Source organism: Lipophrys pholis (assembly GCF_963383615.2).
Source record: "Lipophrys pholis genome assembly, chromosome: 7".
In the NCBI taxonomy this organism is placed as follows: Eukaryota; Metazoa; Chordata; class Actinopteri; order Blenniiformes; family Blenniidae; genus Lipophrys; species Lipophrys pholis.
This window is the reverse complement of record NC_137638.1, coordinates 19,421,419-19,434,404: the sequence shown is the minus strand read 5'-3', so window position 1 is coordinate 19,434,404 and position 12,986 is coordinate 19,421,419.

Here is a 12,986-nt window from a genome sequence, read left to right as displayed (position 1 = left end):
TTCAATTTGCCCCCAATAAATAGCTCATTCATTATAATGAGAGTGACGACCCAACTGGAACCACACTGTCATATCCAATCCATGCCAAAAAATGGGAACGGAGTAATACCAAGATTACATACATATAGAACATATAATACATATACAGAAATGTTTTTCTGTCTTTTCTCTCTCTCTCTATCTCTCTCTCTCTCTCTCTCTCTCTCTCTCTCTCTCTCTCTCTCTCTCTCTCTCTCTCTCTCTCTCTCTCGCTCCCTCGCTCTCTCCCAATGTTATTAGTTTGCATAATGTTGTGTTTTTAACATAGAAAAAAATATCACATATACCTGCAAAACACACACACAAAGAGATTCCCAGAACAATTATCTTGCCCTCCCACACATGCCAGTCTCTTATGTGAGCGTCGATGCACACAGCATGAACAGGAAAGCCCCTCCCGGCTTGGCAGAACAGTGATGCAGTGATGGGAGGGAGACCCCGGCCTCCCGTACAAATGATGTAACATGGTTTCATGTGGGCGCCACAGGATCTCTGTGTGCTGTTTATTCTAATTGATTACACATTGAGCACAGATACACAACTATTATTTAACTTCCACAAAGATATACAGTTTCATCGAGTAAATTTGCAAGTTTTTCCTGCTCATGCATCTGCATTGAGTATAATGCAAATTCAGAAGCATACTGGGGATGGACAGTGCTGTCCAGTGTCCAGGAATTGTGTCTGTACGTGCGTGCGTGCGTGCGTGCGTGCGTGCGTGCGTGCGTGCGTGCGTGCGTGCGTGCGTGCGTGCGTGCGTGCGTGTGTGGTTGAGGTTGTGTCCACTGTGTGCAGCTCCCGTGTGTCTAAGAGCTGCTCACTACAGCCTCTAATGAACACTGAAGTCTTGTCAGGAGGACACAAATCACAGGCCCAGCTCCAGCTCCCATAATGCAATTTTACTGGGCAAAATGACACTGCTGATTCAAGGTGACTCTACTAATCCCTTTTGGCTCATTTGATGACTTATGTGGTTATGAGCACACCCTTTTGCACATAGACTGATCATTTTAATGCCTTCATTGACAATGGAGGTGCATTCGATAGTGGCTCAAAGATCAACAGACAGTTTGGGGGTTTTTTGTGAAAAGAATTCTGCATCATGAACAGTGACAACATCTATTATTTATTCACTTGTCTCAAAAGAATAAGATCCATTTCATTGAATTGTTGTTTAGTTACTATGTTTAGTTACTATTTCGAGCATGAAACTTCATTTTTGAGAACTGATTAATCTTCTCTTTGGACACTTTCTAAAAAAAGACCATTTTGATTTCCTCAGCAGACTAAGAAACTGATGGCGGCACGTCCAGGTTCAGTGCTCTGAATGAACTCTTAACAATCATTGTCATCGCTGGCTATCACAAACATTTTTTTTTTCCCTTGAAATGAGCATGCCATGCGTACGCCCACAAAATGCTGGCTTCCTGTCGGAGAATCAAAAAGAGTGAGGCCGGCTGTCAGTGGTGATGAAGCTCAGGAGAGACCCGAGCACAGAGGCGACCGGCCTCACCTGACCGCGGATCAAAAGACCCTGACAGCGCAGACAGCCTGTGTGACAGGAACAATCACAATCTACCACCAACAATGCCAAACAACTGATTTCTGCCACAATGGGTTTTTCCTACATTCTCCTTATATTCCGACTCACGTTTCCTGTTTGGTAATTTTTCTCCACTCTTTGTCCTTTACAAACTTAAATAAGTGGGGAAACTCTGAACAGCCCTGTTCACCATGTATTTACATTATCAATCATTTCAGATCGCTCTTATGTTCTTTTGAAAGTAACCAACCTTAACATTTGATCACAGCCACCATGGCAACTTGCAAGGGGAAATTAAGATATCATGACGAGAAAGAGGTTATATGTATACACTGTCCTGGGGCATAACTGTTTCCTACCATTTACATAACAGGAGTTTATATAGTCCAAGTATCCCTGCTGTGAACCATGTGAGGATGGTAGAAAATAGGTCTTGCTCTTGCAATACCCACTGTCCACATGATGGATGGCAGCCTTGTTTTCCTTCAGCCTCTTAATAATATGAGAAAAAAGTCTAGGTCAAGTACCACTTGGCTTCATTTTTTTATTCTTTTTTATTTTTTTTGCCTGAACATAAAGACAAATGAAGGTATTAGAATAACAAGAGTTTAGGCCATGGATCCAAGTGAGGGTGGCAGTTTCAGTAAAAGAAAATAAATCAATAATATCCAGAGTTTGTATGTTTGACAAATATGATCCATTTTTATATTTTTGGGTATGTTTTCTATGACGAAAACAAGAAAGTGTAGAAATGCTAAGGAGTAATTGTCCAGAATAATAATGACAATGTAACCCAAAACACAATGTACGGAGTTTTATCATCATCATCATCATCATCATCATCATCATCATCATCATCATCATCATCATCATCACCATCATCATCATCATCATCATCATCATCTCTTCGTAACTAATTACTGCTGTAAATAGCTGGAACTGTCAAGCAGACTGTTGGCAAAAAACAAAAAAATATATATATTTTTGAGTTAGATTTCATGTTGTGTGACCATAAAATTGTGGTGGCGACCAATCCTTAATGCTTTTCATGAGGACATAAAATAGAATCAATAGCAGCCTTTCAAATTAAGTGCAGTGCTTTAATAAAACATTGATTTTTTTTTTTTTTTTTTTGCAACAGAATAAAGCTATTTCTCTAAACAAAGTGGGTATGTACTCGTTTTGTGTCATTCAACAAATGTGCATAAAAGAATAAATGTCTTTAACCACTTAAGTAAGCCACTTGCTCACTAAGAATTACAAACGCTTTCCCCCAGTCGGGTTTGACTTGTCTGCGTCTGCCCTTTCAAAGACGTGCGTAAGCACTGTGCCATGACGGGTGGTTTGTTCTATTAGCATCAGAAAATGCAGGCCCAATCTCTAAGTGGGCAGAGCCACACGTAATCCCATCAAAACGGAGAGCCCATGACCTCATCTGGAAGGCAGAAGACCATCCAACCCAGGACGTCTTGTGTTCGGAGATTTCATCAAACGCTGATGCCATTACTGACTCAGTGGAGGAGGAAGAGAGGACAGTGCTCATGCATGGGAAATAGTTTTTATTCCCTAGAATACATAAAATCCATGCTTTAGAGACGCACACGTTAGAGAGATTGTGACAGGCTAGATACTTGACAAGAAACATAAGTGATGTTATGCAAATGTTTCCATATGCATAGACATAATATATATCTTTTTAATATTTCATATGAATCCAGATTTTAAACAGTAACCTCTTCTGTTCTGGTTGTAGACTGTCCTTATCTGTCAAACATAGTACAACAATGTAGATAATTAAAACTATACCAATAAATGATAATTCATAGAAAAAGATGAAATGGTTGTTGATGCTACTATAACAAAACATTTGTCATTGGGCCGTAAAAAGGCTGCAGAGACCAGCCTGTGTTGTCTGTTTTGCTTTAATATCTGTGTGATCTTCTTGGGATATGCAGTACATGGTCTGCCAGACATCACTGCTGACACACTACATAGGAGCTACCAGACCTCCATCACCGTCTGCTGCAGACCTTCTGCGTAGCAATGAGGCGGATTAAAAAAGGGTGTGGCGCAAGATGTAACACTTGCAAGGCTGATGTTTCACAACAAACTGCTCATTTAGTCAAAGATATTGTGAATCTCCTTCAGAAATCCAATCTCTTGTTGAGGGCAACTCATAAAAAAAACAATATATTCAATTAAAAAAAAATAAAATAAAGGGATATTTTAACATAAGATATCTTGTGTGCTGCCTTTCTTTTTTCCTTTTAGTCTTTATGTGCGGACAACGTGTGTCCACATGCTGCTTCTTTTTTCTATGAAATTGTCACATCAAACTTTGGGCTTTTGGTGTTTTCCTTCTTCCAGTAGTGGAACTGCAGCATAGAAATCATCTTAGTCTTAAAATAGCCTCTATGTTGCTTGAGAAAAAACATTGACATGTCATCTCCTGCTTGACATGAAGATATTCTTAGGAGCAGAACCAATATACTACGAACCCTCTTGTCACTGTTGTTTACCATAGCAGAGGTGGGAAAAAAGAAGAAACTTTGATATTAACATGAAACCAATGATAACTCAACCAAAATAATTAATTCTGCAGCCTGCAATCACTTTACTTCATCTAACCTGCTTTCATTGATGGACCTTCAGTGTGAACCACGACAGCAGCCTTCAGAGTGCAAACGGAGCACTTTGCCACAGATTTCCAGTTCACCGGCTGTGTGCCTGTCAATCGTTCACTGCCTCTTGAGGTGCAATTCATGGATGAGTCAGTTGCCTGCTCCCGCATCGCATCCTCTCCTCTTTTTGGCGGCAGTGCAGAGTGCTTTAACTGCCTCAGGGCATGTGGCTGGATTGCACTACAGCGTGAACAGTCCACAGCCAACAATGCAAAAACTCTGCGCAAGCCAAGGACAAGTATGTCACTCAAAGATGGTAAATAGAAGACGGAGATAGAAGACGGAGCAAACTCACAGCAAAGGTCCCCCCACCCCCAAAAAAGTACGTGTGTGTATATATGTATATATACTTTGAAAAAAAATGCATTTCTTTGATCTCTCATGAACTACATTACTAGTAAGAGCAATTAATTATGCTTGTAGCCTTCAATCCAGCCTAATTACCCTTCATTTCTGCAGGAGGAATATGGACTTAGAACAAAAAACCAGTCCAAACTTTTGCCAAATGACGCACAAACTTATGAATAGATAACTACTCATTAATTGTCTCCCAGCCTCGGTGTTTGTTGGAGGTATCGTGTCAAATGGCTTCGACAATCATGCGGGTATCACTTTTAAACTTATAACACAGGATTGAAACAGGTATTACAAACTCGTAAGTGTTACAGTCAGCATGTTTCCAGAAAAGAAAAAAGTAATTACTTACCGTCATTTATGGCGAAAAACGTGGACTGAGCTGATAGTCACCCATTGCATCAGACTCTGTTTTTGCTTACAGGAAGAAAAAAGGTCTAGTGGGTTTTCTTTTTTTCTTTCTTTTTATCAGAGATAACGTCAATGATTCTTTTTTTTTTTTTTTTTTTTTTCTTTCTCGATGCAGTCCTCTCTGGCTGCAGCACTTCAGCAAAAGGAAGGGAGCGACAGAAAGGAAAAGCGAGCGACGGTGGCAGGAGAGAGGGAGCGAGAGAGGAGGGCACTCTAATCAATAATGGTATTTCATTGAGTGATGCGGGTAATTCCGTCTGATGGAACAATCTCGTTAGGTGAATGACGTGAAACACTGCGACGCATGAATGCCAAACGCACGAGGGAGGTCTAATTTAAGCTTTCGTGCATCCACGATGGGGGTAGCCCACTATTTGTGCTGAAGAAAGACTCCATGTGGTCTTGGGTAATAAATAGGACTTTCACCATGGAGGAAAACGCGGATCGTGAAGTGGAGCTTCATCAAGAAGTTGTCCACTTCAGAGTTTCAGTGACAAAAAAAAAAAAAAAAGATTTATGATGTGCAAACAACAGTTTCCTTTGTGAGTTTTCGCGCTTCCAGTTGCTTGTTTTATATCCCAGCAAATCTGTAAAGACATCCATACGCACATCTTTTGTACAGCTTTATATAATTCGGGATGGTGAGGGGGTCTGGGGCCGACAGGGTGTTAACACCCTGGACAGGTCACCAGTCCATCACAGGACCAAAACCACACACTCGAGTTCAAACCTGCGGGCACCAACGCGCTGCAGTCATTTGAACGGGGGAAGTCGCTCTCCATGGTGCTGAATGACCCGCAAATGCACGAGCGCCGCAGCGCTGCACCGTCCAGTTTGCATCCACACGTGTGCGACAGTTGTTTGTAAGTTTCGTAAATACGGTCCTTACTGCATATACGTAATGCGATAATTTCATTGTGTGCACATGGTGAACCCTCTGAATGAACACCTACTCCATTAAATCAAAACTATAATTTTGAAGCATTTATTAATGCAATATGTAGAGGAGACAGAAAATGTGAATTCAAGTACTACTACTATAACAGGTCTTAAGTAGTACTGGGTTAAAAAAAAAAAAATAAATACTGAAGTCAGTGACAGAACACAAACTTTTACAGAGTTCCAACTCTTCCAAAAACGATTCAAGTCTTTTTTGACTGCAACTAACTACATTGCCATTAGCATGAAATAGAATAATAATTATCTGTATTCAAACATCCAAAGCACATTTGTCAGAGCAATAACAAAGTAGCTTAAATAAATATTACACACATCGATACAACACAGGAATTTTCGCTGTTGGAATAGTAAATTTATTGGATGCAAAAAATTTTGAACTACTCAAATTGTTTCAATATTAATTCAGCATGTGGGCCTGTGCAGAAGTGATTTGTGGGTTTAAAAGTACTTAATTAGACTGCATATTCAATATTCAACTTGGAGTAAAATTAACTATTTAAATCGTAAAATGATCCAGAAATAGCAATTAACTACAATAATGTGAGTATTTGTAATTTGTTACTTCCATCTTTGATAATATTACTATCATAATACCTTGGTGCATCATAATAATCTCCACAAAGACTCAACACACTGCCAAAACCAATGCAGTATAATCCCAACATGTTCTCCCCAGAGTGTTGTGTTGACCTAACACAAGCATTAAGAAACTGACTTCAGACACAGCTAAAGTGATATAGCAAATGTCCAGGTAATAAGTGTCCTTATGAAAAATGTAATGGGATCTTCTTAATCATCACTTAAGAGGATAAAGTCATTTAAGGTGCTGAAAATTAAGATATTTAAGCTCATCAATCATAGTAACGGATATGTAAATCATATATTTATGAATAATCTCCACTTGTACTTGTAATGAGACAAAAGCTGTTCGGTTATGGAAGAAAAGGATCCTGGAACTCTAGCATATTTTCATCTGTTTTATCAAGATGAATGAATGAATGAATGAATGAATGAATGAATGAATGAATGAATGAATGAATGAATGAATGAATGGCATTATCTATTCTATTGCATTATTATATCAGTCAAAGTTAGAAGTTTCTGTTGTGGTTGAATTGATACAATTATTATAATCTTACTTATTCGCCTAATATTTTTTGATTCATATGCAGTCCACTAAGATTATTTTGAGAACATGAAGTAATCTGTCCAGTACGTGGAGCCTTTGTTTCTCTGCAATGGGAACAAAACAAAACATTCACTTCTTTTTTTCAAGAGCTCAGGGAGAGTAATAGTATTGGCGAACACTACACAAAGATTATACAATCCTGTTTTAAAAATTGCATAATGTAACACAGGCTCTTTAGAGCTAAGTAGGCTCTTTAGATGAAGTGTGAGACAGCGACTGCCTGTGTGCCTGCGATGTCAGATCTCAATGCCTACGAACCAGCGAGTGATTCCTAGAGAATGTGAGGGAGGGAATAAAAGAAGAAATGTGAGACTGATGCAAGCAGAGCGACATTCAGTTTTTCACTATTCACATCATTAAATCCAGCACACTATACCAGCACAACCAGTGAGGCGCCTCCACTGTGCCCACTGCAGAAAATCACTCCCAGTGAGTTCTTTGATTTACTGCAACCAAGCCACGTAAGTCCTTGTTCTCATTTTAAAACAGTTAAAGTCAATTGCATCATGTCAAAATGCATTACAGGAAAGAATGTTGTTTAAAATAATTGCAAGCATATGATTGTAAATGATTGCATATACAGTACAGTGCATGGAAACATGCACAACACAGAATCATGAAGAACATTCATGCGTGCACACACACAAACAAAAGAAAAAGAAAAAGAAAAGCATGTATTTCCTTCCTCTGGATTTGATGTTTGCTGGAAGCAGTGACCTGGGGTTTGGGACGCTCTCTGCTTTTGATTTCGAGTTAAGAAACAAACCCTCCCTCAAGCCATAAGACTCCATTTACTACTAGTGGAGTGCTGAAGAGCACTTAGCCTAATGTACAAGACAGTAGAATGACTCTCTCTCTCTCTCTCTCTCTCTCTCTCTCTCTCTCTCTCTCTGTCTCTCTCTCTCTCTCTCTCTCTCTCTCTCTCTCTCTCTTTATCTCTATCTCTCTCTCTCTCTGACACACACACACACACACACACACACACACACACACACACACACACACACACACACACAGAGAAAGATAGGGGGAGAGAGAAAGACTGTGCATGCCAAATCTTTCTCTCTTCCTTCTGTCACTTGAATATGCAGACAAGCAGGAAGGTTGCACTTAAATTCCAATGCGCAATTATTAAAAGATGCATCAACAGCTATTTACCCATGAGGGGATTTGATATGTACGTGTAAGAAGAACTATCTTGTAAAGGAATTCCGACATCCATGCATTTATCTTCTATCGTCTTTCATGAAAAGTCAGGATTGCAGGACACTGTAGCCAGTCACAGCCGAGTCTGGGGTAACCTGGACTAGTCACCAGACCATCACGGGGGAAAACACAGAAGGACGGACAATCCAAATCACACCCACATTCATACTGACAAGCAATGTTGAGTCTCTAATTACAAGATACATGCAGAGAGAACGTGCAAACCCCTCAAAGAAAGGCTCGGAATTCCATGACCTTCTCGCCTTGAGGCGAAAGTGCTAACCACTACATGGCCACGCGTCACAAATTCTCATCTAACACTTTGTGATTGTAGACAAATATTGGCTGCAGGTATCAAGTGTCAGTGATCTCACTGTCATCTCTATGTGCTGAGATTGTTAATCAGCTCTCCAGGTTTCCTACGCAATATACAGGATATTTGATATACAATTTAAATATGCATACATTTGTAAATTATGGCATATTTATTTCCATACTGAAATACAATTAAAGCCTGTCAGAGGCTTTAATACACATTGCATCAACCATTCTTTGTGAGAAGATTACAGATTCTATGTGTATATCTTTTAATCTGCTAAACTACTGAAATACATTGTTTTAGTGCACAAACCTTGTATACGGTTTTGCACAGAAGAGTGAAGTGCAATGTTCAAAATGTTAGTTTTTACATACATGTCCTATCTGAAGATCAACGGTGGCTGGAGTGCTTGCAGTGCCAGCTTTAATGAATAAACCGGGGCGGAGGTACTCTGGAACATCTGCCAGCTGCTTATCTTCATCCCGATTATAACAAACGGTGGACACTGATACTAATTGTTTGTGCAAACAGCTTTCGGCTCTGTTTCTATTGTCAGCCCCTATGCTCTTCGTACCTCACAGGTGGACACTTGATGCCGGACTCAGCATTTATCTCACTCTGGGGAAATATTACATAAAAAAAATACATACTAGTGCCTTTTTGCATCTCATCTTTATGCTTTTATTGTTAAATCAGTCTGAATGCTGTAGCCATGTGTTCACAAGTGCTAGTAAATTCCAAGCTTTGTGACAAACAAAAGAACATTGGTGTCAATGATCGAAAGATGTGATGGATTAGGGTGGCCCTAAGGGGAAGTCCTGGTCCATCAAAATGTAATGAAAACTAATTTGATAACAGCAGGCAGCTATGAATAACTCTGAGATGAGTTCTGGCTACAATGTGTTCAGCAAGAGGTCATTATTGTCTCATATGTGTGAAAAATGGGTTGATAACGTTGCGATTGATGATAGAACATTAGTTGTTGTCGTCAGGAGTTATGACTGTCTGTGAACACGTCTGACTGAAAATCGATCAAGGGCAGAAACAATTTTACACCAAGTTTGCACGAGTCAAATGCAACTGATGGAGTAAGTCAAATACAAGACAATAGCAAAACAGTTTAGTATTTTCCGTCTATGTAAGAGATACAATCGAGTGCAGAAGGGAATGTATTTTAGGGTGAAATTCCTCAACAAAGTCAGCATATATAATGAACAATATAAACACATTTTTGTTCTCTATGCCATTGCAAGGTCCCACATAATGTTACGTACCTGAGCTAAAATACCAGAGGGAAGAAAGTCAAATGGATTGTGATTATTGTCCTGGAACAGATTGAACAGGCTATGGGAGGAGAATGTGAGCTGAATCCCATTTCAACACAGCAGCACAGGTGCATTTCTTTTGCTGAGACGAAGGTGAAATTTACAAAACAAGGGATGTATTGGATCATTGGAGGCTGAAACTGGCTTTAATCTCACCACCATCAAGAGTAGGTTATTGCTTTTGTCTGCAACAAAAGGAAAACATTTCACAGAGTAGGTGCAGTGTAGAGCTATGGCTTCATCATTGGAGGTTTTTTTTAATAAACTTTCTTGTACTTTTTCAAAAGAAGACAGGTGTAACCAGTGCTTTTGTTACTACACCAATTGCTTTTTCACAACTGAGATGCTTCTGGTTTACATTACAGAGAGTAATTGAGTCAATTCAATGTAACTTGATTGAGTCAGAGGGATTTCATGCAGTTCTCTGAGAGGCTTGTGATAGGGGTGCACGTATAAAATCATGTTTAGTAAAACACAATAATTTAGAACTTGTGGTTAGAGAGCTGGACTTGGGATTGGTGGTTCAAATACCACAGCTGGAATGTCGCCACCTTGCATTCCTGGGGAAAGTATTTGACCCCCAGCAGCTCTCCAGGTGGCACACCATGGCAGCCCACTGCGCTAAGCATGTGTAGTTAACTAAGAATAGGATGTGTTCAATTCCAAGAGGTACTTTCCCTAAGAGGGATCAATAAAGGAAAGTTAACTTAAATATTTTTGTAGAAGTTTATATCATGAATAAAGTAAGCTATAATGCAAGACAAGTGCTGCCAAATACAGAACATGAGTCTAAAATGCTTAACCTACCACAATGTATAATCACTTCTGCAGTGTCCTCGTCCTTGTTATTAAACATTTCACACAAAGACACAGAAGGGTTCAAGAAAAAAATTAAAAAAGAGGATATGAGGGGAAAAAAAACTAATATAAAAGACAAAAATCTCCCTGAAAGAGAAACTGTGATGAACACCAACACCAAAAACCTGTGAATCATCTGCACTGAAATGGAAAGAACTAATCTGTGGGAGTTGTGGCTTCCTGTCATTCAACAGGAAGCCTCCACCCCCCACAGAGAAGCGGGGATAATCCTCAGTGCCTCACAGTTCTGGTTCACATTCCCAGCCTACATCAACTGTCAAGACACTTCAGTTGGGGAGAATCTATGCGGGCCGTTTTTCTTTTTCCATAAATCAGTGACCAAACTTTTGTTTTAAATCTCAAAATGTCAGCATACCAGCAGCCCCTGTTTCATCCATCCATCCATCCATCCATCCATCCATCCATCCATCCATCCATCCATTCATCCATCCATCCACTGCCTTTATCCAATTCAGCACAGGGCAAACAGTGAGAGACTCTACAGCTGTTCCAGGATCATCAATTACCCTCACATGCATTCTTCTGGACTGTGGAAGGAAATCAAAGTACCCAGTCAAAGACCCACCCACCAGGAGAACTTGCAAATTCTACAAAGCAAAGCCCAGACTGGATTCAAACAAACAACCTTCCAACTTTTAGGCACGATTGCCAACCTCTAGGCTAATGAGTTGCCTCATTTCATTATTTGGAAATAAAATAGCAATAATTATAATCATGATTTTATAGAAAATTAAAACATCTAATGATATGTGATGATAGCTCTTCAGTTTGTGTATCAAAATGGTTTAACTTAGCTATAAGTGAGCAAACTTTGTCTTCTCCTCGGGGCAAATCTGTTATAATATTTACATAACGTGGCCTTTGCTGTCTGCCTTGCATTGGATTATGTGATTGGTCTATGCATTACATAGCTTGTATGAATGCTACACAATCATGCAGCCAATCGGGGTTAGAAATAGGAATTGCATGTAACATTTATTCATTTATTTTATGCCGAAAAAAACACACAAGATTCATGGCAGCTGGCTCAGGGCAGAGCCTGACCTTTGACAGGTCTGCCATAAGCCATCATTCATAATCATTTGTCATATCTATGTGATTTGCACCTTTTTTTTAAATCAAGTCCTATCTTCTTAACATATACACTTATTTAGGAAACATTAGCACACTGTCACCATGCATTTCCTAAAAGTTAGCCTGCAGGTCTAATGGCAGTGCTGACAGGATGCCTTCGGACTCTGGGGTATTCTCAGCCAGGTGGTGTAGAGGCTTCGGTCCAACACTGCAACTTGCAGCCCCGCCATGACAGAGAGGGGCCATATGTCTCCTCTCTCTGGAGTCAGTTGCAGCGCCACACTGCCAAGCCAAAGCCCTCTCGCACATATGTGTGATAAGACTGGTCAACACCTTCAAGTGGAGGAAAATTGCTGCAGTTTAGATCCCTTCATTCTATATCATTTTGCACACAAAACAATTGCTACAAATTTTCATTTCGCCATATATTGTCACATGCTTAGCCTGTCACTTATATGACAAGTCCAATGTGGGAAATTTAGTTGTTGCATGTTTTGGTTTTGGGAAGTATAGTTTGTTGTTGTCCTGTTGCGCTCAAGTGCGATACTGCAGGTGTGTATGATATGAAAAGGTGTTAGTCCAGTGTGTGCTAAAAGAGGAATAAACAGCCACAATTCTGCAACCACCAACGTCTTACCTTCTCCCTCCATACAATTCCACATCAGATTTGGCCCGACAGACAGCTTTTGTTACCAGCAGACAAGAGCCACAAGTTAGTGACTGAAACTCCATAATAAGCCAGGCTTCTCAACTATGGTTCAGATGATAACATGGCAGAAGGTAACAATATTGTCTTATCTTGTGTTCTTTCAAATTATGGAATAAAATCATAGGATCACCAAACAAAATAACTGAATAAAGACAGTTGATCTGGATGTGTAATATGTGTCATCTTCCTGTGCCCATGTCTACCCTTGGCAGAGGTCAGAAATCTCTGATTACTCTTGTTTGGTTTGGTTTTTTGTTTTTTTTTCAGATTTGTTTAAAGCACCTTTGATAACATGAC